Here is a 23932-nt window from a genome sequence, read left to right on the forward strand (position 1 = left end):
GGTTTTGGATTTCCCGCTCGCCTTGCAGTTCCCCGCTTACGGAGCTCCCTTCGAGTTGCTTTGGTGCTGACACAATTCGCTGTGACACTCATTTATGAAACGACTTTAACAGCTGTCGTCCCCTCATTTTTCGTCAGAATCATCTTCAATGACCGTGTGTCACTATCACACTTCCATCCGCCTACTGACAGCGGACGGCATCTCGTGGTCGTGCGGTAGCGTTCTCGCTTCCCACGCCCGGGTTCCCGGGTTCGATTCCCGGCGGGGTCAGGGATTTTCTCTGCCTCGTGATGACTGGGTGTTGTGTGTTGTCCTTAGGTTAGTTAGGTTTAAGTGGTTCTAAGTTCTAGGGGACTGATGACCATAGATGTTAAGTCCCATAGTGCTCAGAGCCAGAGCCACAGCGGACGATGTTTTCCCGCTTTCGCTGCGTGCAGAATAAATCACGGCTCTTAAAACACCAAACAATCCGTCAATCTTGGTTACAGAAGCACCCAAAATACGGGCACCAAAAATCCTCCCACGTTACAATTCCTTAGTTTCGACATAATGCACTCATAACTACACAGAACACTGTTGTGACCGCGACTGAAAAAATGGTTCAAATGGCTCTGAGCACAATGGGACTTAACTTCTGAGGTCATCAGTCCCCTATAACTTAGAACTACTTAAACCTACCTAACCTAAGGACATCACACACATCCATGCCCGAAGCAGGATTCGAACCTGCGACCGTAGCGGCCGCGCGGTTCCATACTGTAGCGCCTAGAACCGCTCGGCCACCGCAGCCGGCACAACGGCACAACCTGCTGGCTTGCCTAGCATCTGTATTGATGCTAGAGCATGCATTTCTCGCGGTGTTTCTATATATTAGTCCAATCGCTGCGGATGAATGCAACTTAATGACCGCAAATAAAATTAATTATTTTAAAAATCCCGATGTATCCGAATACAGGATCAGTGGCAAAACTCCACTCTCGAGACAGTATGATTGGTGAACTCTGGCACAGAGTTTAAACAGCGTCATCGAAGCTTAGTTCAACTCTATGCCCAACCGGTTTAGTGCCATTGTTGCTGCCAGAGGTGGCTTCTGTGCGTACTAAGTTTCGAACCGTGTATATCGCGGAACCACCTACAGATTTAATCATGTATTCTTCCTACTGTCGTGTACAGCCATATACACAATGTGTTGCAATTGGAATGACCGGTACTATAGATGTACACTGCGTGTCAGAAGTTTTCGTTCACCTATCACAACTATGGATTTGTGGTTAAAACAGGGATTTCGTTTTGAATATTCTGTCGTAACCCCATTCTGATAACAAAACAAGTATAAACATATAAAGACTAAACGCTTCTGTATTTGACTGGTTGCTCGCAAAGAGGGGCTCTGATGAGCATCCAAAACAACACTGACGTGCCTTTTAATGTTCTATTCGAAAAGGCCTCAGTCCTTCAGCTGTCTGTGTAGCAATCAGTTCGTATTGGCTTACAGTATGTTGTGTGCATCTACCAGTGTCTTTGTAAATTGATCTTGTTCATACCAGCCGGCCGTAGTGGCCGTGCGGTTCTAGGCGCCTCAGTCTGGAACCGCACGACCGCTACGGTCGCAGATTCAAATCCTGCCTTGGGCATGGATGTGTGTTATGTCCTTGGGTTAGTTAGGTTTAATTAGTTCTAAGTTATAGGCGACTGATGACCTCAGAAGTTAAGTCGCATAGTGCTCAGAGCCATTTGAACCATTTTTCTCATACCACATTACCGCCTAATAAGGCGGAAGCAGAGGCTGGACCTGGAAAACGTGCTGCACCAGGGAGGCTAATCCAGCAGGACAATAGCAACGAATGTTGGCGAAGCCAAATCTACAGTGAAGTATACACTACAGCGGTTCAAGCAAACTGGTGCTGTTGTTGTTGTGGTCATCAGTCCTGAGACTGGTTTGATGCAGCTCTCCATGCTACTCTATCCTGTGCAAGCTTCTTCATCTCCCAGTATCTACTGCAACCAACATCCTTCTGAATCTGCTTAGTGTATTCATCTCTTGGTCTCCCTCTACGATTTTTACCCTCCAGACTGCCCTCCAATGCTAAATAGGTGATCCCTTGATGCCTCAAAACATGTCCTACCAACCGATCCCTTCTTCTAGTCAATTTGTGCCACAAACTTCTCTTCTCCCCAATCCTATTCAATACCACCTCATTAGTTACGTGATCTACTCACCTTATCTTCAGCATTCTTCTGTCGCACCACATTTCGAAAGATTCTATTCTCTTCTTGTCCAAACTAGTTATCGTCCATGTTTCACTTCCATACATGGCTACACTCCATACAAATACTTTCAGAAACGACTTCCTGACACTTAAATCTATACTCGATGTTAACAAATTCCTCTTCTTGAGAAACGCTTTCCTTGCCATTGCCAGTCTACATTTTATATCCTCTCTACTTCGACCATCATCGGTTATTTTACTCCCTAAATAGCAAAACTCCTTTACTACTTTAAGTGTCTCATTTCCTAATCTAATCCCCTCAGCATCACCCGACTTAATCTGACTACATTCCATTATCCTCGTTTTGCTTTTGTTGATGTTCATCTTATATCCTCCTTTCAAGATACTGTCCATTCCGTTCAACTGCTCTTCCAAGTCCTTTGCTGTCTCTGACAGAATTACAATGTCATCAGCAAACCTCAAAGTTTTTACTTCTTCTCCATGAATTTTAATACCTACTCCGAATTTTTCTTTTGTTTCCTTTACTGCTTGCTCAATATACAGATTGAATAACATCGGGGAGAGGCTACAACCCTGTCTTACTCCTTTCCCAACCACTGCTTCCCTTTCATGCCCCTCGACTCTTATAACTGCCATCTGGTTTCTGTACAAACTGTAAATAGCCTTTCGCTCCCTGTATTTTACTCCTGCCACCTTCAGAATTTGAAAGAGAGTATTCCAGTCAACATTGTCAAAAGCTTTCTCTAAGTCTACAAATGCTAGAAACGTAGGTTTGCCTTTTCTTAATCTTTCTTCTAAGATAAGTCGTAAGGTCAGTATTGCCTCACGTGTTCCAACATTTCTACAGAATCCAAACTGATCTTCCCCGAGGTCAGCTTCTACCAGTTTTTCCATTCGTCTGTAAAGAATTCGCGTTAGTATTTTGCAGCTGTGACTTATTAAACTGATAGTTCGGTAATTTTCACATCTGTCAACACCTGCTTTCTTTGGGATTGGAATTATTATATTCTTCCTGAAGTCTGAAGGTATTTCGCCTGTCTCATACATCGTGCTCACCAGATGGTAGAGTTTTGTCATGACTGGCTCTCCCGAGGCCATCAGTAGTTCAAATGGAATGTTGTCTACTCCCGGGGCTGGTGCTAATGCAAGTATTTCGCGATCTGGAAGAAGCCAACTAGCCTCATACAGGGAAGATCAGTTTATACGTGACAAGAGATGACGTCAGAGGAGTCGTACTGCACCTGAAATTCGCGAGTAAGTAAATAATATGCGAGCAGCTCCCATCACTGTCACAACAGTGTAGCGCTTTCTTTGTGAACAAGGTGGATAGCGGCTAATAAAACTTCACTGCGCAAACAGAATAAGGTGAAAAGAGTGCAGTGGGCACAGATACATAAAAACTAAACCGTGCAGCAATGATTCGAAATGTTATTCAACGACGAATCTAAGTTTGAAGTATTCGAAAGCCTTTGTCGAATGTTTGTGGGGATGATTTGCAGGTTATAATGTCGGTGATCTAAGGAGAATTAATGGAATGTTAAAGAGGTAAATTTATCACAGGATATTGATTAACAATGCAGTTGCGTCTAGCAAGAGACTTACTCGTCGTGAGTTTGTTCTACAGCAAGACAATTATACCAAACATAGCTTTAAATTGCGCAGAAGACATGTCAATAGAAAAGAGAAATGTGGGGAATTGAAGAATGTAAGAGTACGATGTGGCCAAGTCAGCCACCCAACATACATCCCATTGAACTCCTACGGAATGAACTAGACAGGGAGGTCAGAAAACTGAGGTCATCTAATGTCGAAGGTCCACGGAATAATTTGCAGACGCGTAGGACAGCAATATCTGCAGGAACACTGCGAAATCTTACCTCCTGGATGCCTAGAATTTGTGCAGCTGTTCTGAGGGCAAAGGGTGGATATTTTGAGGAGGTTAAAATATAAGCCATATTATGCCGTACTTAATGCAAGAGTGTGAAAACATTTATTTTGTTGGTCTATTCAGTTTTTACGGTGTGTTTGTGCGATGAAATAATGTATATAGTTTTTGTCACGGCTGATCAAAAATTATCAAAAATTTTGAACGGTAGTGTACATGCAAATGTCACGCAGTGCAGGTACTTTCAGGGCGAGAGATTTTTTACAATCTGACCGATTTCACTACGAGTTACTGAATAAATATTTAGTTTAGAAAAATGTTTGCTATTTATTTATTACTAAAGTGGTTACGCCACTGTTCTTCATAAACCGAAATTTTACATAGATATGGCCGGACATTTGTGGCTGGGAGCCCGGTGCACGTTTCAGAGTAAATGTTTCCGCTGCTGGTATTTCACGCAAAGCAGCCTCAGCAGGAGAGTCGTACTCCGTCTCCTAAGTGACAACTCTTTGTCGTCTTGTCGTTACTTTCCGCCGGGGAATGCGCCAGCAGCAGAGAAGTATTTATCTCGACACTAGCTTCTTTTCGTTATTACTCAACAATATCGAAGACAGTACCGCTCCTAGAAAACTGCCTCCGTTTAACGCCTCTCACAAAGTAAAGGAAAAGAAGCTGTACTGGTTAGCATTACTTCACAAGTCACCATAAAGGAAGCATTTTATGTTTCTATGATACTTTCTCTCTCTAAACCCACACGTGACATTCCGATGTACGATGTTAAGACAACATTCCGAGTGAAATGCCGTCCATAAAATGAGGCATCTGTCCTTCCTCGAATCTCTTTCCCTTGGCGATAGTCAAGAAAAGCAGTAAGGTGGAAGCAACTGCAATGTGCAACGGGAAAATGTTACAACATAAATAAACGGAAAAAGTGTGAAATGAAGACATACCAATAATAGTACGCAAACATAAATGCGAAATTCTTATCTGTAGAACGGACATTAGAAAAACATCTTATAAGAAGGCGAAGCAAACGGGAAATAACAGTGGATAGCACTAATTTTAATGGTAAAGTAAACTTAATATATGAGAAACATTTTCTCGAAGATAAATGATTGAAATGGCTCTAAGCACTATGGGACTTAACATCTGAGGTCATCAGTCCCCTAGACTTAGAACTACTTAAACCTGACTAACCTAAGGACATCACACACATCCATGGCCGAGGCACGATTCGAACCTGCGACCGTAGCAGCAGCGCGGTGCCGGACTGAAGCGCCTAGAACCGGTCGGTCACAGTGGCCGGCTCTCGAAGATAGTTTTGGGCTTGATAGAAATAAAGAAATGAAAAGTATTGGGCGTAAGACTGGATGGAATGCACGAATACATCAAATTAATCACATTGCTATGACTACAAAACGAATCAAACAGAAACTACAGTAGCTACACTGTGTTATTCAAAATCTATTACTTCGTAATTGTTTCAGAGTTTACTGCACAAGCGTAAGGTCAGTCTAATCTTCGCGAAGGAGTTTAAACTATTCTGTAGCTAATAGAATTCTCTTTCAACAGCCAAAAACTGTGAAAGTGACCCGGAAGACAAAGTCAAAGTGGCCTGAAAGTCTGTGAAACAGTGTTTACAGGACAGATGTGACGCAATTATTTTGATGTTAGAAGAGGCCCAGCATGAGTAAATATCAAGATTTCAGCAGCGGAAAGCCTTCAGCATCCGCACAGCACTCATCTAGCAACTAGCAGAACATACTGATTTGAATAGTAACAGACACCATGCATCCATATAATTAATTTGCCTCGATGGACAATGAATCCACAACCTTCAGTGAGGGTGCGCATCTACGTTCGACCTCTAGTGGGAATCTAGCGAGCACGGAGGAATAGACGGGGACTGCGGATAGGCGGCACTAGCTATCGAGACAGTCCGCCCATTTGCGATTAACACTGTGTCCGGGTGGCAAGCTAGTTAACACAACTGCTTAGGAATTAGGAGATCCCGGATTCAAGTCCTGTTGGCAGACATTTTCACGCGTCGCCACTGATTTCGCATAAACACCCGATGCAGCTGATATCATTAGTTTCCTCCCTTTCCTTTCGTTTCTCCCAACTCCACTTTAAATTTACAGAGTATATACAGGGTGTTTCAAAAATGACCGGTATATTGGAAACGGTAATAAAAACTAAACGAGCAGCGATAGAAATACACCGTTTGTAGCAGTATGCTTGAGACAACAGTACATTTTCAGGCAGACAAACTTTCGAAATTACAGTAGTTACAATTGTCAACAACAGATGGCGCTGCGGTCTGGGAAACTCTATTGTACGATATTTTCCACATATCCACCATGCGTAGCAATAATATGGCGTAGTCTCTGAATGAAATTACCCGAAACCTTTGACAACGTGTCTGGCGGAATGGCTTCACATGCAGATGAGATGTACTGCTTCAGCTGTTCAATTGTTTCTGGATTCTGGCGGTACACCTGGTCTTTCAAGTGTCCCCACAGAAAGAAGTCACAGGGGTTCATGTCTGGCGAATAGGGAGGCCAATCCACGCCGCCTCCTGTATGTTTCGGATAGCCCAAAGCAATCACACGAGCATCGAAATATTCACTCAGGAAATTAAAGGCGTCGGCCGTGCGATGTGGCCGGGCACCATCTTGCATAAACCACGAGGTGTTCGCAGTGTCGTCTAAGGCAGTTTGTACCGCCACAAATTCACGAAGAATGTCCAGATAGCGTGATGCAGTAATCGTTTCGGATCTGAAAAATGGGCCAATGATCCCTTTGGAAGAAATGGCGGCCCAGACCAGTACTTTTTGAGGATGCAGGGACGATGGGACTGCAACATGGGGCTTTTCGGTTCCCCATATGCGCCAGTTCTGTTTATTGACGAAGCCGTCCAGGTAAAAATAAGCTTCGTCAGTAAACCAAATGCTGCCCACATGCATATCGCCGTCATCAATCCTGTGCACTATATCGTTAGCGAATGTCTCTCGTGCAGCAATGGTAGCGGCGCTGAGGGGTTGCCGCGTTTGAATTTTGTATGGATAGAGGTGTAAACTCTGGCGCATGAGACGATACGTGGACGTTGGCGTCATCTGGACCGCAGCTGCAACACGGCGAATGGAAACCCGAGGCCGCTGTTGGATCACCTGCTGCACTAGCTGCGCGTTGCCCTCTGTGGTTGCCGTACGCGGTCGCCCTACCTTTCCAGCACGTTCATCCGTCACGTTCCCAGTCCGTTGACATTTTTCAAACAGATCCTTTATTGTATCGCTTTTCGGTCCTTTGGTTACATTAAACCTCCGTTGAAAACTTCGTCTTGTTGCAACAACACTGTGTTCTAGGCGGTGGAATTCCAACACCAGAAAAATCCTCTGTTCTAAGGAATAAACCATGTTGTCCACAGCACACTTGCACGTTGTGAACAGCACACGCTTACAGCAGAAAGACGACGTACAGAATGGCGCACCCACAGACTGCGTTGTCTTCTATATCTTTCACATCACTTGCAGCGCCATCTGTTGTTGAAAACTGTAACTACTGTAATTTCGAAAGTTTGTCCGCCTGAAAATGTACTGTTGTCCCAAGCATATTGCAACAAACGGTGTATTTCTATCGCTGCTCGTTTAGTTTTTATTGCCGTTTCAAATATACCGGTCATTTTTGAAACACCCTGTAGATACAGCAGATAGCTCTCTGTTCTACAAAATTAAAAGACACAAAACGCAGAAGCAACATTCTGACAAAATTATGCTGCGGCTAACTGAATGGAGAGTGGCCAGTACGCATATCTGCAGCCTCGGCTTGGTGAGCAGCAGCAGTAATGCGAGTAACGCAATGAGCGACACAGAATGACCAGTGGGAGGCGCAGATGGGTCGCTATGGAATGTCAGAGACAGAGTAAAATGCAAATTATATTTGCTGCTCTAGTCTCTATCTCTTGGGTAATATTTAAACACAAATAGGGTTCATTCACTGAATATGCTCACAGTTTTTGTAAATAAATGTGTGGTTGATATGGTTAACTCTGCAAAGAACCCACCCTGTTCTCCGGCTCCCCTCTTAAAAGTGCACATACATGGCGAGACTGGGTACTAGAGTGGAACTAGGTTAGAATTCCTCTCCGAATATCTCGTTTTTCAGTTTTCTGCATTTTCCTAAATCAGGCTCATTCGTGGTGGTTTCTTCAGTAAGGCAAAGAACCCTTCCACAATACTATCTAACTATTCTGCTGCTCCATCTCTAATGCTCTCGTCATCGACTAGGAGCTATATTTTTTTCATACTTTCCTCTAAAGGTACACCCCTGGTCTGTTGGACTGCTTTTCTGTAGCAATCCGACTTCCTTCGACAGGATTTTACACACTTAGCTTTTTTTCCATTCTCTACCCCAAGGGGTTGAAGGCAGAACAGGCTAATTGAGACACAGCTCGTAATGGAGCAGGGACAGCTAAGATGTCGGCAGGTGAACGGTGCACTTGCATGTGTGCGTAACTGTCTGACATGGAGCCGGCCGCTGTGGCGGTTCTAGGCGCCTCAGTCTGGAACCGCGCGACCGCTACGGTAGCAGGTTCGAATCCTGCCATGATGTCCTTAGTTTAGTCAGATTTAAGAAGTTCTACGTTCTAGGGGACTGATGACCTTAGATGTTATGTCCCATAGTTCTCAGAGCCATTTGAACCATCTGACATGGCTGCACACTTCATCCAGTGCCGCACAACGCTGTCTGAGGAGAGGGAAGAGGAAGAAAGTGTGGAAACGCACATTTAGAAGCAGTCGTATTGCAATGACTTGGTTTCATATTTGCTAACGACACAGGTAACAAAACAAATTTTCAGTATTATTCAATTATTTCTCGCGCACTAAAGGCACAATTTACTGTAATTTTTATCTGCACGGTCGGCATAGGGACAATTGCAGACAGTTTTGCGGATTTTCACACTCAGGTTGACACGTAATTACGACGTATTTTGTTTCATAATAGAAAAAAAACTTTCACACCTATGTTGTTCGAAACATTTTATTAAGTTAGCAACCTCATTATGGAGACGTGAGAATTCTTCCCAGGTATAACAACATACACCTCCGAGACAGTTTTAACGTAAAATAATTTGTCTTTTGCCGGCCGGTGTGGCCGTGCGGTTCTAGGCGCTTCAGTCTGGAACCGCGCGACCGCTACGGTCGCAGGTTCGAATCCTGCCTCAGGCATGGATGTGTGTGATGTCCTTAGGTTACTTAGGTTTAAGTAGTTCTAAGTTCTAGGGGACTGATGACCTCAGATGTTAAGTCCCATAGTGCTCAGAGCCATTTTTTCTAATTTGTCTTTTAAACGCGAATTACACTACTGATCTATCAGTTCCATCTGCACAGTCGCAGAGGTTTTGTCAAATGAAGTGGCAAATTCTATCGAAAATATTTCAAAACGGGTAATGTCCACAAAACGTTTAGAAAACTATTCTTGCAATTTTTTCACGGCCACAAGGAATTTTTCAAATCTCCGGTTTTCTTCAATGCCAGTGATCTTAGGAAAAAGGATTTTTTACAGAAATTCTCCTTTCTACAGTGTGATTTTCTTTTTAAATGCAGCCTCGTAAATTCAGAAATAAGTTGCTCCACGAGACAGACTGCCCGTAACTGGCAGCGCGGCGTCACAAAATCACAGCGTCCCAGTGCTAATGCACGCCATTTTATTATTATTTTTCTTTTTTACAGCCCTTACGCTACCGACTCACCATCCTTCAATTCTCTCTGCACCTGCCAATACGTCTCCCCCTCCCATTGCTAACATGGCACAAGAACTCTTCGTAAGCAGCCAACGATGAGAATGCATCTGAAAAAAACTCTCCACTGTCGACAGCTTTCTTACATTGCTAAGACTATCAGAGATGCATGTCTCCGTGATATATAATTACGCAATTCTTCGTTTTGTGCAACAAAATGAGTGAACCAACCAAGAACTAAGCGGTTCCTAACGAATAACATCACCAGACTTTTTTTTATTAAAAGTGCCCTACAACATTCACGGAATACTGCTTGATGTTCAAAGTCATCCAAAGTGTTTTAGGATTAACGGTGAGTAAACTTTCCGTTAGAATATGAAACAGGTTTTCGGTCTGACAGTCATCTATGCAATTATTAGATTCAAATATTTTGGAAGAGACACTGGGTTCGAGTGTATAAAAGAGTTCATAATATTTCAGCATACTTGCATATTGAGAAAGTGTCAACAAACGATTGTAAGACTTTTTTCACCATCCTACACGAACTGCAGTTATTGGAGCAAAGTCTTACCCACAATCTGAAAACAAGTACTTCATCTCAACTGCTTTCCATGACCAAGGCAGGCTTGCAGCAAACTTGAGAAGACATGTAACTGCCAAATAAATGTCAAATAAATTAGGTTACGAGCTTCAAATGACATGACGGCTTAAAACGAAGATTTTATTTGCAGTGTGATTTGAGAATCGAAGATAAAGTGTAATAACAACGAATTATTTGCCAAAAACTATAATGGGATCGATGATTTCTCAATTTTTGCTGAGTAAGATTGTGAGCTGAAAGTCACACATCGAAGTCATGATTAAAGATGAATTCAAGAGTACATTGCATGTGTAGATCATATTTTCTTTAGTGACACAATGGTGGATCTCTCTAAATCAACGGAAGTTTCTGATGAGACGTTTCAAAAAAAAAAAAAAAAAAAAAAGTTGCTCTGAGAACTAATTTAAAGCAAACAAAAAGTACATTCATTTAATAAATGACAAAAAATTGGAGCAATAAATGCAATTGTATTTAAGTTTTATGTGTTATTCTTAACACTTTTTATTCAAATATGACAAATAAGTGTTTTATTTCATATAAGTGAATAATATATCAAATAATGTTTCTTATTCATGAATAAAGAATAGTAATTTACACAGGTTTTCGTTATTCGTCATTCGCATAAATTTCGCCCAAGTCTGGGGCTAAGCGAAACACATCGCGCATGCACACACAGCAAATTCGCAACCTATGTGCAAGTGAGTACATGTACGTGAAACCTGCGTGGCTTCGAACAAGCCCACACGCGGCTGCGCAAGCCGCGTTGCCGGTGTTCATGCACTCAAGCGGGTGTCATTAGCTTCGGCAGTCTTCGGCAACTTCCGCCAACGTTCGGGGAGCGTATTCGCGCTCTCGATAGCACAGCGCAGGCGTGTGAGGGAGACGCGGTTGCAGGGCTCTAGCCCTTACACATCCTCCATTCAGTCCTGATTTCTCCGCACGCACTTTCCATATTTTTCGAGCCGTGCAGTAAGACATACGCGGCAGCCGATTTGCTTCGCAAGAAGAGGTGCACGCCTGAGTACAATCATGCTTCTGTAGGTAATCGCAGACATTTTTTCCAGGAAGGCATTGACCGTATCTCACAGTCGGATAAATGTATTACAGTTATGGCGATTACTACAGAAATAATGAACAGTTTACTAATTTTCTTTCCAATTTGTCTCGTTTTACTGCCCCTTATAGAATAAACAGATACGGTTCCGCACTTACGTTTAGTGAAAAAAAATACGAGCTTACGGAATATCGGACCAGGTTTGTGATTGGATTCAGGATTTCCTAGAAGAAAGAACACAACATGTCATTCTTAACGGTTCAAAATCTGCAGATGTAGAGGTAATTTCGGGAGTACCGCAAGGAAGCGTGATAGGACCTTTATTGTTTACAATATACATAAATGACTTAGTTGACAACATCGGTAGCTCCATGAGGCTATTTGCAGATGACACGGTTGTCTACAAGAAAGTAGCAACATCAGAAGACTCGTACGTACTCCAGGAAGACCTGCAGAGGATTAATGCATGGTGCTACAGCTGGCAGCTTTCCCTAAACGTAGATAAATGTAATATAATGCGCATACATAGGGGCAGAAATCCATTCCAGTACGATTATGCCATAGGTGGTAAATCATTGGAAGCGGTAACGACCGTAAAATACTTAGGAGTTACTATCCGGAGCGATCTGAAGTGGAATGATCACATAAAACAAATAGTGGGAAAAGCAGGCGCCAGGTTGAGATTCATAGGAAGAATTCTAAGAAAATGTGAGTCATCGACGAAAGAAGTAGCTTACAAAACGCTTGTTCGTCCGATTCTTGAGTATTGCTCATCAGTATGGGACCCTTACCAGGTTGGATTAATAGAAGAGATAGACATGATCCAGCGAAAAGCAGCGCGATTCGTCATGGGGACATTTAGTCAGCGCGAGAGCGTTACGGAGATGCTGAACAAGCTCCAGTGGCGGACACTTCAAGAAAGGCGTTACGCAATACGGAGAGGTTTATTATCGAAGTTACGAGAGAGCACATTCCGGGAAGAGATGGGCAACATATTACTACCGCCCACATATATCTCGCGTAATGATCACAACGAAAAGATCCGAGAAATTAGAGCAAATACGGAGACTTACAAGCAGTCGTTCTTCCCACGCACAATTCGTGAATGGAACAGGGAAGGGGGGGATCACATAGTGGTACAATAAGTACCCTCCGCCACACACCGTAAGGTGGCTCGCGGAGTATAGATGTAGATGTAGATGTAGAAATTTGAACGCCCCTAATTTTGGAACAGGGTGGTGGGATACACTGAACAACAATTCGGCACAATATTGGTCGAAAATGGCGTTTGCTTTCCATCTTCGGCCTGACTTTAAGAGGCACGCTTATGAACCTTTAAGGGCCAATGACACCGTCCTCGTAATCCCTGACTCGGTCTGATGCGTCTACGCCGCTAGGCTTTGAATTGCAGTATACTGCGGATGGCGTCCTACATCTCATTAGCATGAGCTGTACAGCGGGATTCCGTGTGCAAATGGTTAGATTTTCAGCGGAAGTGCACAAAAGTAGGCAGATTAATGCCGTCTACATTACATATACAGGCTGATTCAGGTGCCACTGTCGATGTTTGTGCAACCCCGAAATTCTATATCTGGTCTTCAAAAATCACGCTCGAGATTTTCATATTCTCTCGGTCGCTACGGGTGAACTATTAGTTCTATATAAAAAATGAAAAGGAAGTTCAATGTAGCTAAACTTTGTACTGGGATGCGGTTTCACTGAACGCCACTATTTTCGAGTTATTCACGAAAAACATACAAAAGTGAACTTCAAACGCAGCCCCACCCCAACACTCATCACTCACCAGTCACGATTTCTAGGATGTTGATCGTGGGACTCCCTTCTTCTATGTTGTACAATAATTTCTGACTACATGAACTATTCTTGATATCTGAGCATTCCTTTCTTTTTCATTAGGCTATTACACCACCAGCATAGTTCACTATTTCGCCAACAATATTAATTTAAATGTATCCATGAGGTTGTGCTACAGAAGAATGCTGAAGATAAGGTGGGTAGATCACGTAACTAATGAGGAGGTATTGAATAGGATTGGGGAGAAGAGAAGTTTGTGGCACAACTTGACTAGAAGAAGGGATCTGTTGGTAGGACATGTTCTGAGGCATCGAGGGATCACAAATTTAGCATTGGAGGGCAGCGTGGAGGGTAAAAATCGTAGAGGGAGACCAAGAGATCAATGCACTAAGCAGATTCAGAAGGATGTAGGTTGCAGTAGGTACTGGGAGATGAAGAAGCTTGCACAGGATAGAGTAGCATGGAGAGCTGCATCAAACCAGTCTCAGGACTGAAGACCACAACAACAACAACAACAACAACATCCATGAGGTTAATGAAAGAAAAACGACTTTTGTAAACGTTACATTAAACCTTATTACGTTCACAATTCGATCCAAACTTACCCTTACAAGCACAGTAGTTTCTTAGTCAGAAGGCCTGACGAATACAACGATGTAATTGTTTGTTTTATGCTGTTAAAATTCACAAAATTGTTACGCAATATTAACAAATGGTTCAAATCGCTCTGAGCATTATGCGACTTAACTTCTGAGGTCATCAGTCACCTAGAACTTAGAACTAATTAAACCTAACTAACCTAAGGACATCATACACATCCATGCCCGAGGCAGGATTCGAACCTCCGACCGTAGCGGTCGCTCGGCTCCAGACTGTTGCGCCTAGAACCGCACGGCCAGTAAAAAAATTAACAAAAACGTCACTTTTAGAATCTGTAAGTTCTCGACTAAGCCTGTGAGGTAATAAGTCCAGTCAATGAAGATAAAAAAAGATCGATAAAAAAAGATACTTTCAACAATCCGAAATTTTTGTACAATGTTACGGGAGAGTGCTATTGGCGACATACTAGGATCCTGATTGGTATGGGCTGAGGTGGGAATAGTGGTGCGTTTGAAAGTAATTTTTATACGTTTTTCTTGAACAGCTCGAAAACTACGTCCTCTAGCGAAAACGTATCCAGTAGAAAATTTAACTACATTAAACTTCCTGAAAAAGGGTTCTGTTCATTTTTCTGTAGGAAAGTAGCGAGCGAGTGAATATGAAACCCTCGTGAGTGGTGCTACAAGGACAGAGATAGAATTTCGGGTTGCATAAAACGACATCGGTAGGAGCAGCTGAATCACCGTGTATAAGGAAAGATTATGCAGCAGATATCACACTCAGGAGTCACATTTCAGGGATGTTTGTAACAGTATCGTATTACGCCCCATGTAAGAAGGAGAAACAAAGATGTGTCTGTATTCGACATTGGCAGGATCGTGGCGTATAGTGTCTGCGGTTTACCGGACCGTGATATTAGAGCTCGCGTTGGTTGAGATCCCACGACTGTCACCTGAACGTTAAATCTGTGGGTTCGGGTGGGCCACACTCAACAGCATATTAGATCTCAATGGTCTTACGGTAGTCTTCCGTACAGCAGCATGGTGGATATATTCGTGTGTAGGGGCTCTGACCGAGCGAGGTGGCGCAGTGGTTAGCACACTTGGACTCGCATTCGGGAGGACGACGGTTCAATCCCGCGTCCGGCCATCCTATTTAGGTTTTCCGTGATTTCCCTAAATCGCTCCAGGCTAATGCCGGGATGGTTTCTTTGAAAGGGCACGGCCGACTTCCTTCCCCATCCTTCCCTAATCCGATGAGACCGATGACCTCGCTGTCTGGTCTCCTACCCCAAACAACCCAACCCCCTATACACCGGTGCCGGTACCGGAGGGGCTCTGAGGTCAACGAAACTTGCCATACTGATTCTTTCATCGTCTTATTGAGCCACAACCTGGCGATAAACTGGAATGGCATTGGGTACATATCACAATCACATACGTTCTCATCGCTGGAAGCTGAATTGGAGCCATTACATTTCTAACCAGTTAAGGTTGGTGCCTTGCTCTATCTTCGAGGTCTCCAAGACGATATCTTTCAACAAGATAACGCAAGGCCGCATTGTTTATTTAATGCCCTGACGTAACCCGATAATAAGGGTGTTAGATTGTTCCCTTGGCCAGACACTGCCTAGATCTCTCACCCACTGGAAACATTTGGGCATGGGTTTCCAAGAGCCATACAACTGCGGAACAGCATGGAAGGACGTATCTGTCGTCAAATCTCAGTTCTATTTGATGCCAGGCCGGTGCAGCAAGTTTGTTGTTGCCAAAGCTTGCACTCTGTTTACTTTATTTCATTTCCTGTGTAGCCCAAAATCACCTACAAATTTATTCATTCTTCCTACCCTAATATACGAGGAGAATCTATAAAATAAAGAAACTACTGTTGTAAAACGTTTTATATCAGAAACATACATATTCAGTTTTTTCACCCTCTATATGTTCCCCTCCTCTCTCCCTACAATGCTCCAAGCCAATTTTTCAATGACAGAAACACTGCTGGAAGTCTTCATTTGCGAGCTCCTTGACGACCCGTGCCGCTATTCCTTTCACAGCTTCAACGGACTGAAATTTTGTTCCCCTTAGTGCACACTTGACTTCAGGGAATAGATAAGAGTCAAATGGTGCTAGGTCAGGTAGTTAAGATGGATAGCCTAACACTGGGATGCTGTACTTCGCTAGAAATCTCTCGAAAGACAATGCTCTATGAGCCGAAGCGTTGTCATGATGCAGAACCCATCAACCGTTCTTCCACAGTCCCTTTTTTCTTATTTTTGCATGTAGTTGAGCAATAACCTCAAGGTAGTAGAGCTGATTAATAGTTTGATCTTCAGGAACCCAGTGAAGATACACAATTCCATGAATATCGAAAAAAAAATCATCGCCGCTTTTAATCTTGATTTGCCCATTCGAGGTTTGTCGCTCTCGGTGAAGTTAGTCTCTTCCAATGGATTGGCGCTTAGTTCTTGATCATAAGTCAAAAACCAAGATTCGTCACGTTATCACTCTTTCAAAGAAATCAGCATCATTTTCAGTGGCACTGAAAGTGTCAACATAGACATGTTCAAGAGCTTATATTTGTTCGATCGTGAGAATTTTCGGCATCCGTTTCGCACACACTTTTCTCACGGTAAACTGCTTTTGCAAAACTTGCCTTACGTATTCTTTGTCAATTTATACAATTTCAGCGCCCGATCAAATACTCCAGCGACGGTCAGATCGAATCAGTTTACCTATTTTTTCGATATTATCATCCATTTTTGGCAGTTAGGAGCGACCCGGACGTGAGTCATCTTACACGTCTTCCCAGCCATCTTGGAAACACTTGAGAAGCACTCAAAAACTCGCGTACATGATAATCAGTCTTCAGCATAAACTTCCTTTAGTAACATATAGGCTTCAGTAGTAGTTCCTCAAAGTTTCATACGAAACCTTACGACAGTTACACTTATCATTTTTCCAGCAAAATAAAATAACAGCTCTTACACAAATAAACGCCACAGTTCTCTACAGACACCAGAAATGCCGCTTTCCACTGAGAAGGGTTCACGCTTCACAGCTGTCGGTCATTCATCTCTGGCACATGCGTACTTACTCCGTGACAATGACAGTTCCGTTATTTTACAGCTGCACTTCGTATATGCACATCCTTCCTGATGTTGCAGTTTTAATGACCAGCAGTTTATACGGGATGGAGCCGTCGCTGTTTCGGTATCCTGAAGGTTCTAATCTCCAGAGAAACCACATTCCAAAGGATCCACATTCCTGTGAGAGAAAACGTAGTCTGCGTTCGTCCGCGGACCGGAACGGTGACCCGTGACCCTACGATGTGTTCTTCACGCTAATGCATGTCGCTCGAGTTTCTCCGCGGGCGTCTTGCGCGGAGAAAGCGAAGCGCGCCGCGATGCGGCACAGAGACGGGATGACACAGTGTGATGACGCAACAGGCGCCGCGCTCTGGGCTGACAAGCTAGCGTCGCGGGACGTGGCAGCTGGCGAAAGTGGACGCGGGTGCCCGCGTCGCCGCCAGTGTAATTCAAGAGGCTGGGCCGACCGAGTTACCAGGCGTAACGCTGTCTGCTTCCACGCGCAGTGTACCAATTGGACGACTCGTTATTTCCCGGCAAACCTTATAATCACTCTCCACTATTGTCTTTGGCAGTGTTAAGATTCTTTCAGGATATAGGTCCACTTAACTCAGAAGAACTTTAAGTTCGGTGGAGCTATGGGCGTTGAATAATACATTCAACGATTCCGCAGAGAGAATTTCAATTGATTGAGCAAAGTTTCTAAATTTCAGTACACCTCACAGCCGCATGATATTCTCTACTGTTCTTTCTGGCTGTGGCAGCTTCAGTGGTTTACAATAGGTCTTTAAGCTCCTTTGGAGATGGTGCAGAGAGTAATACACTCCTGGAAATGGAAAAAAGAACACATTGACACCGGTGTGTCAGACCCACCATACTTGCTCCGGACACTGCGAGAGGGCTGTACAAGCAGTGATCACACGCACGGCACAGCGGACACACCAGGAACCGCGGTGTTGGCCGTCGAATGGCGCTAGCTGCGCAGCATTTGTGCACCGCCGCCGTCAGTGTCAGCCAGTTTGCCGTGGCATACGGAGCTCCGTCGCAGTCTTTAACACTGGTAGCATGCCGCGACAGCGTGGACGTGAACCGTATGTGCAGTTGACGGACTTTGAGCGAGGGCGTATAGTGGGCATGCGGGAGGCCGGGTGGACGTACCGCCGAATTGCTCAACACGTGGGGCGTGAGGTCTCCACAGTACATCGATGTTGTCGCCAGTGGTCGGCGGAAGGTGCACGTGCCCGTCGACCTGGGACAGGACCGCAGCGACGCACGGACGCACGCCAAGACCGTAGGATCCTACGCAGTGCCGTAGGGGACCGCACCGCCACTTCCCAGCAAATTAGGGACACTGTTGCTCCTGGGGTATCGGCGAGGACCATTCGCAACCGTCTCCATGAAGCTGGGCTACGGTCCCGCACACCGTTAGGCCGTCTTCCGCTCACGCCCCAACATCGTGCAGCCCGCCTCCAGTGGTGCCGCGACAGGCGTGAATGGAGGGACGAATGGAGACGTGTCGTCTTCAGCGATGAGAGTCGCTTCTGCCTTGGTGCCAATGATGGTCGTATGCGTGTTTGGCGCCGTGCAGGTGAGCGCCACAATCAAGACTGCATACGACCGAGGCACACAGGGCCAACACCCGGCATCATGGTGTGGGGAGCGATCTCCTACACTGGCCGTACACCACTGGTGATCGTCGAGGGGACACTGAATAGTGCACGGTACATCCAAACCGTCATCGAACCCATCGTTCTACCATTCCTAGACCGGCAAGGGAACTTGCTGTTCCAACAGGACAATGCACGTCCGCATGTATCTCGTGCCACCCAACGTGCTCTAGAAGGTGTAAGTCAACTACCCTGGCCAGCAAGATCTCCGGATCTGTCCCCCATTGAGCATGTTTGGGACTGGATGAAGCGTCGTCTCACGCGGTCTGCACGTCCAGCACGAACGCTGGTCCAACTGAGGCGCCAGGTGGAAATGGCATGGCAAGCCGTTCCACAGGACTACATCCAGCATCTCTACGATCGTCTCCATGGGAGAATAGCAGCCTGCATTGCTGCGAAAGGTGGATATACACTGTACCAGTGCCGACATTGTGCATGCTCTGTTGCCTGTGTCTATGTGCCTGTGGTTCTGTCAGTGTGATCATGTGATGTATCTGACCCCAGGAATGTGTCAATAAAGTTTCCCCTTCCTGGGACAATGAATTCACGGTGTTCTTATTTCAATTTCCAGGAGTGTATTTAGGGAGTAAAATAACCGATGATGGTCGAAGTAGAGAGGATATAAAATGTAGACTGGCAATGGCAAGGAAAGCGTTTCTCAAGAAGAGGAATTTGTTAACATCGAGTATAGATTTAAGCGTCAGGAAGTCGTTTCTGAAAGTATTTGTATGGAGTGTAGCCATGTATGGAAGTGAAACATGGACGATAACTAGTTTGAACAAGAAGAGAATAGAAGCTTTCGAAATGTGGTGCAACAGAAGAATGCTGAAGATAAGGTGGGTAGATCACGTAACTAATGAGGAGGTATTGAATAGGATTGGGGAGAAGAGAAGTTTGTGGTACAACTTGACTAGAAGAAGGGATCTGTTGGTAGGACATGTTTTGAGGCATCAAGGGATCACAAATTTAGCATTGGAGGGCAGTGTGGAGGGTAAAAATCGTAGAGGGAGACCAAGAGATGAATACACTAAACAGATTCAGAAGGATGTAGGTTGCAGTAGATACTGGGAGATGAAGAAGCTTGCACAGGATAGAGTAGCATGGAGAGCTGCATCAAACCAGTCCCAGGACTGAAGACCACAACAACAACAACATAAAAGATTCAGTTTGTTGGTGTTGGATTTCTCCTGCTCATCATTCTCTGCTGTTTGGAAACATCTAGGTCTTGCAGAAACAATTACATGGGGCAAACATGTTGCATAACCTAATGTTCGGCACTGTACTCTGGGTGTCTTAACCTAATGTTAGGTCCTTTGTCAGCACTTAACCTATTGTTCTGTTAAGTGGTTTTCCATGTCGCCCCCATTTCCTTAAACTATTGTACCGCCTTTGATGGCAAATTAAGTAATTAGTTATCTCCTCCCACCATTTTCTGGTACACTTTTCGAATTCAACATGCTTTTGAACGCCATTTCCGGCGCATCGTTCTATGTCACCCACACCCTTACACTGTTGAACTCTGTTTTACATAAAAATTATTCACATTAACTTAGTGTTCTGCACTTAACCTGCTGTTCTGCTCCATGACACACACTCACACACAGCCTCCCCTTAACTATTGTACCGCAAGCACTAAGAGGATATAAAAAAAGTATGCAAATTAATTAAATCGATATTTTTCACATGTATGTGGTTTTTTTTTTTAATTCATGGCATCCTATTGGTCTTAGAGAAATGTTCATCTGTATGGGGGGCCCTTACCAGTTGGGTCTAATTCAAGAGATAGGAACTTACCACCACTAAATTTTCTACATATTTGCAGTCCTCTGCCACTGGAGGTCTCCGAATTCCAGCTTGTAGAAGACAGTGTGTAAGGTAACTACGTCGGAGCGTGAGAAACAGCTTGCTGTAATTGAATTTCGAGTTCGAGGAGCTAGTCCACACGTGGAGCACGCTCTTCTTCAGGATGACAATGTCGGACCACACTCGGCCGCTGCGACAGCTGTAATAATCAGACGCCTCGGAACTACAGTCATAGATCATCCACTGTACCGTACCAACTTGGCTCCGAGCGATTTTTATCTGTTTCCGAAACGTAAAGAACACTTTAATAGTGATGAAGCGGTGCATGCGGAGGTGAGGTTGTCACACCGTCAACAAACTCAATCATTCTATAGTGGCAGCATCAAGAAACTGGTCTCTCGTACGGAGAAAGGTGTTCGTTGCCAGTGTGACTATGTTGGGAAATAAATATGTATGTAGTACCAACAACAACATCACATACACTCACTTCAAGTGACCACCACCAGTTCACCACTTTTACGTACTGATGATCAAGATATATACCACCGACAGGATTAAACTCCATCCGAGTGTAGCTCATCGCGTAAGTGAGCGATAGGGACTCTAGTGATAGTGGCTGGATGGCGTAAATGACGAAATTATGCGTAATTTTTTTAGACACGGACCAGCCTCATCATCATCAATCGGGTGCAATACTGCTAGAAACAAAAAGTAGTGCGAGGCGAGAGTGACAAAGAAGATGCCAGCCAATTCAAAGGAGAGGGACTTCACATTTAACGTCTCGTCGGCAACATCATCAGAGACTGCGCAGAAACCCGAATATGTTGGAAATAAAAATGGAGTACTCTGGCATTTGACTGATGTCATCTATGAACCACCCAAGATCTAAAGACAGAGCGACAACCCTGATTCATGTTTTCAGCAAGATACCCTACAGGGCTTGAAACGAATGCCGCTGTGCTTTTTTCTTCTTCTTCTTGAAGTAAGGCTATTACTTACACCATCTTTGTCCAGCCCGAGCAAGTGTTCTGTTCGCAATGACCATCCCATCGACGATTCGGATTTCCATTAGTCCTGAGCAGATACAGATAGAGATTTGAAACTGGAAAAAACACCACAAAAGATACAAGTGTTAAATAGTGTCCACACATCAAAAGCTGGATGGAAAACGGTACTCCAACAGGCGTTTAGAAGGCGGACCGCCGTGATGTACACTCACACGATTCAACTGGGAACTCCACGTTCGGCGATGCTTCAAAGGCATCCAGGGTCCCAACAAAGTATGTATCCCAGCCCGAACACCTAAAACCCAATAAAAATTATTTTAAAATACGAAGACATACCTATTTATCACTCGTTCTGGATGTTTCCTTTAAAACGCTGCACTTTCGTACAATCGTTCTTTGGAATTGAATGAAACTAAAGGCATTAAGAACCACTGCACTCTGCACGAACAATGCCGTCTAAGAGACAATCGCGACCAGCAGATTCACAAGAGTCATGAATGAGATATTTTTTAGCGAAAACGAAAACATTTGCTTCAAACTATATATACCAACACACGCAGTGTTTACAGGGTCATCAACCTTCTGATGAAAGTATGTGGACAGCGATCAGTGGACATTCATGTGTGGCGTGTGCACCATTCGCCTTTATGGCGGCTTGAATTCTGCTGGGACACCTTCAATGAGGCGTCTGAATGTTTGGGGAGGAATGGCAGCACACTCCTCGTCCAGAGCCGAGACCGAGGAGATAGTGGTGAGAGATGCTGGGTTCTCCAGAAAAGTCGACGTTCTGACTCATCCCAAAAGCGTTCACCGAGTTCAGGTCGGGACTCAGGGAAGGTCAGCGCATTTTAAGAATGTTAATGCCCACAAATCATTGCCGTAGAGATGCTGCTTTATGACAGGTTTGATTGTCATTCTGATACAAACAGTCAGCGTCTCCGAACTTTACCTCTAATTTACACAGTACACAATATCTTAATATGTGTTCACAACCCTCCGCATTAGCATTTTCTTGTGCACAATAAGGGCACCAGTCCCACGATAAACCACCCCATAACATAATACTATCTCTGTCCTTCACAGGCGGCACTGCACAATATGGAAGGTAAAGTCTCCCAGTCCACAGGACTGCCATAGAATATAGTGCGATTCTTCGCTCAAAATCGTTCGTTTCCATCCATCTACTGTCCAATGGCGTTGCTTCTTTCATCACTTGAAGCGTTGCTTAACATTGACTACAGAAATGGAGAGCATATGAGGAACTGATAGCCTAATGTACCACATTATTTTTAACTCCTTGAGCACACTCATTGTGCTAGCTGGAATGGTGGCAGAATTCTGGAACTCACGAGTGATTCCTTCAGTTGATTTCATGCGAATTTTTACAACGACCGTCCGTGATGCTCGACAGTTCCTATCCGTCAGTACATGAGGTCTTTCTTGTATTGGTTTAGCTGTACTACTTCCTTCGCGTTTCCACTTGACAGTCACTTCACCAACCGTGAACTAGGCCAGATTCAGAAGAAGCTGGAATGTCCCAGGTAGGTTTGATACTCAGAGGCATTCGAAGACACTGACCTCTTCTGACCGACCCACTCTGCTGTTAATGCTTTTCTGCTGACAACACAGCGCTTCAGGCATCCTTTTATACTGTCTGGACCACCTCACGTGACACCTACTGGTCAATTCCGCATTACATAGGCATGTCCGGATACTTGTGATGACAAAGTGTGCTTCCCAAAATACACCTAAGGCAAAAAAAAAAAAAAAAAAAAAAAAACACGACGCAACACGATGGATTTATGCGAATGGGACGGAAATCGTATACATGTGATGTACATGTACAGACAAACAAATGATTACAATTTCAGAAAACTTAGATGATTTATACAACAGAAAGAGTTTCACCAACTCAGCAAATCAATAATGCGTTTGTCCATCTGTAGCCCTTATGCAAGCAGTTATTCGGTTTGGCATTGATTGATAGAGTCACAAGCTGCGACACAGTCGCGAATACAGACAGTGAGCCAGGTACTGTCAAATGTTTGTCATTCCAGTCTTCGATCATAATATAAAGTCCTTCGACGATAGCAGGTTTCAGCCAGTAATGGCCATCTTCATATCTGTTCTACACCATGTTCTAATGTGATAAAGCCGTAATGGCATCGTCAAAACATATAAATACAGTCAGCAAAGCATCGTCACGTAGAAGGACTTTATATTGTGATAAAAGACCGGAATAAAAATATTTGATTGACAGAGTTGTTGAATGTCCTCGTGAGGGATGCTGTGCCAAATTCTGTCCAACTGGAGTGTTAGATCGTCATAATGCCGAGATGCTTGGAGAGCCATGCCCTTAATGCTCCAACTGTTCTTAATTGACGAGCCAAGGAGGGTTTAGCAAGCACGAAGACAAGCAGTAGAACTCACCGTGTGTGGAT

The 23932-nt window shown here is 44.2% G+C and overlaps 1 protein-coding gene across 1 annotated transcript in view; it reads right to left on the reverse strand.

Annotated features, from left to right (window-relative positions):
• LOC126092658 (polypeptide N-acetylgalactosaminyltransferase 2) overlaps positions 1-23932 on the reverse strand; it is a 183719-nt gene that overhangs the window by 123712 nt on the left and 36075 nt on the right. The gene's annotated exons all lie outside the window — the stretch shown is intronic.

The sequence above is a fragment of the Schistocerca cancellata genome, chromosome 7, assembly GCF_023864275.1.
Source record: "Schistocerca cancellata isolate TAMUIC-IGC-003103 chromosome 7, iqSchCanc2.1, whole genome shotgun sequence".
NCBI classification, from domain to species: Eukaryota; Metazoa; Arthropoda; class Insecta; order Orthoptera; family Acrididae; genus Schistocerca; species Schistocerca cancellata.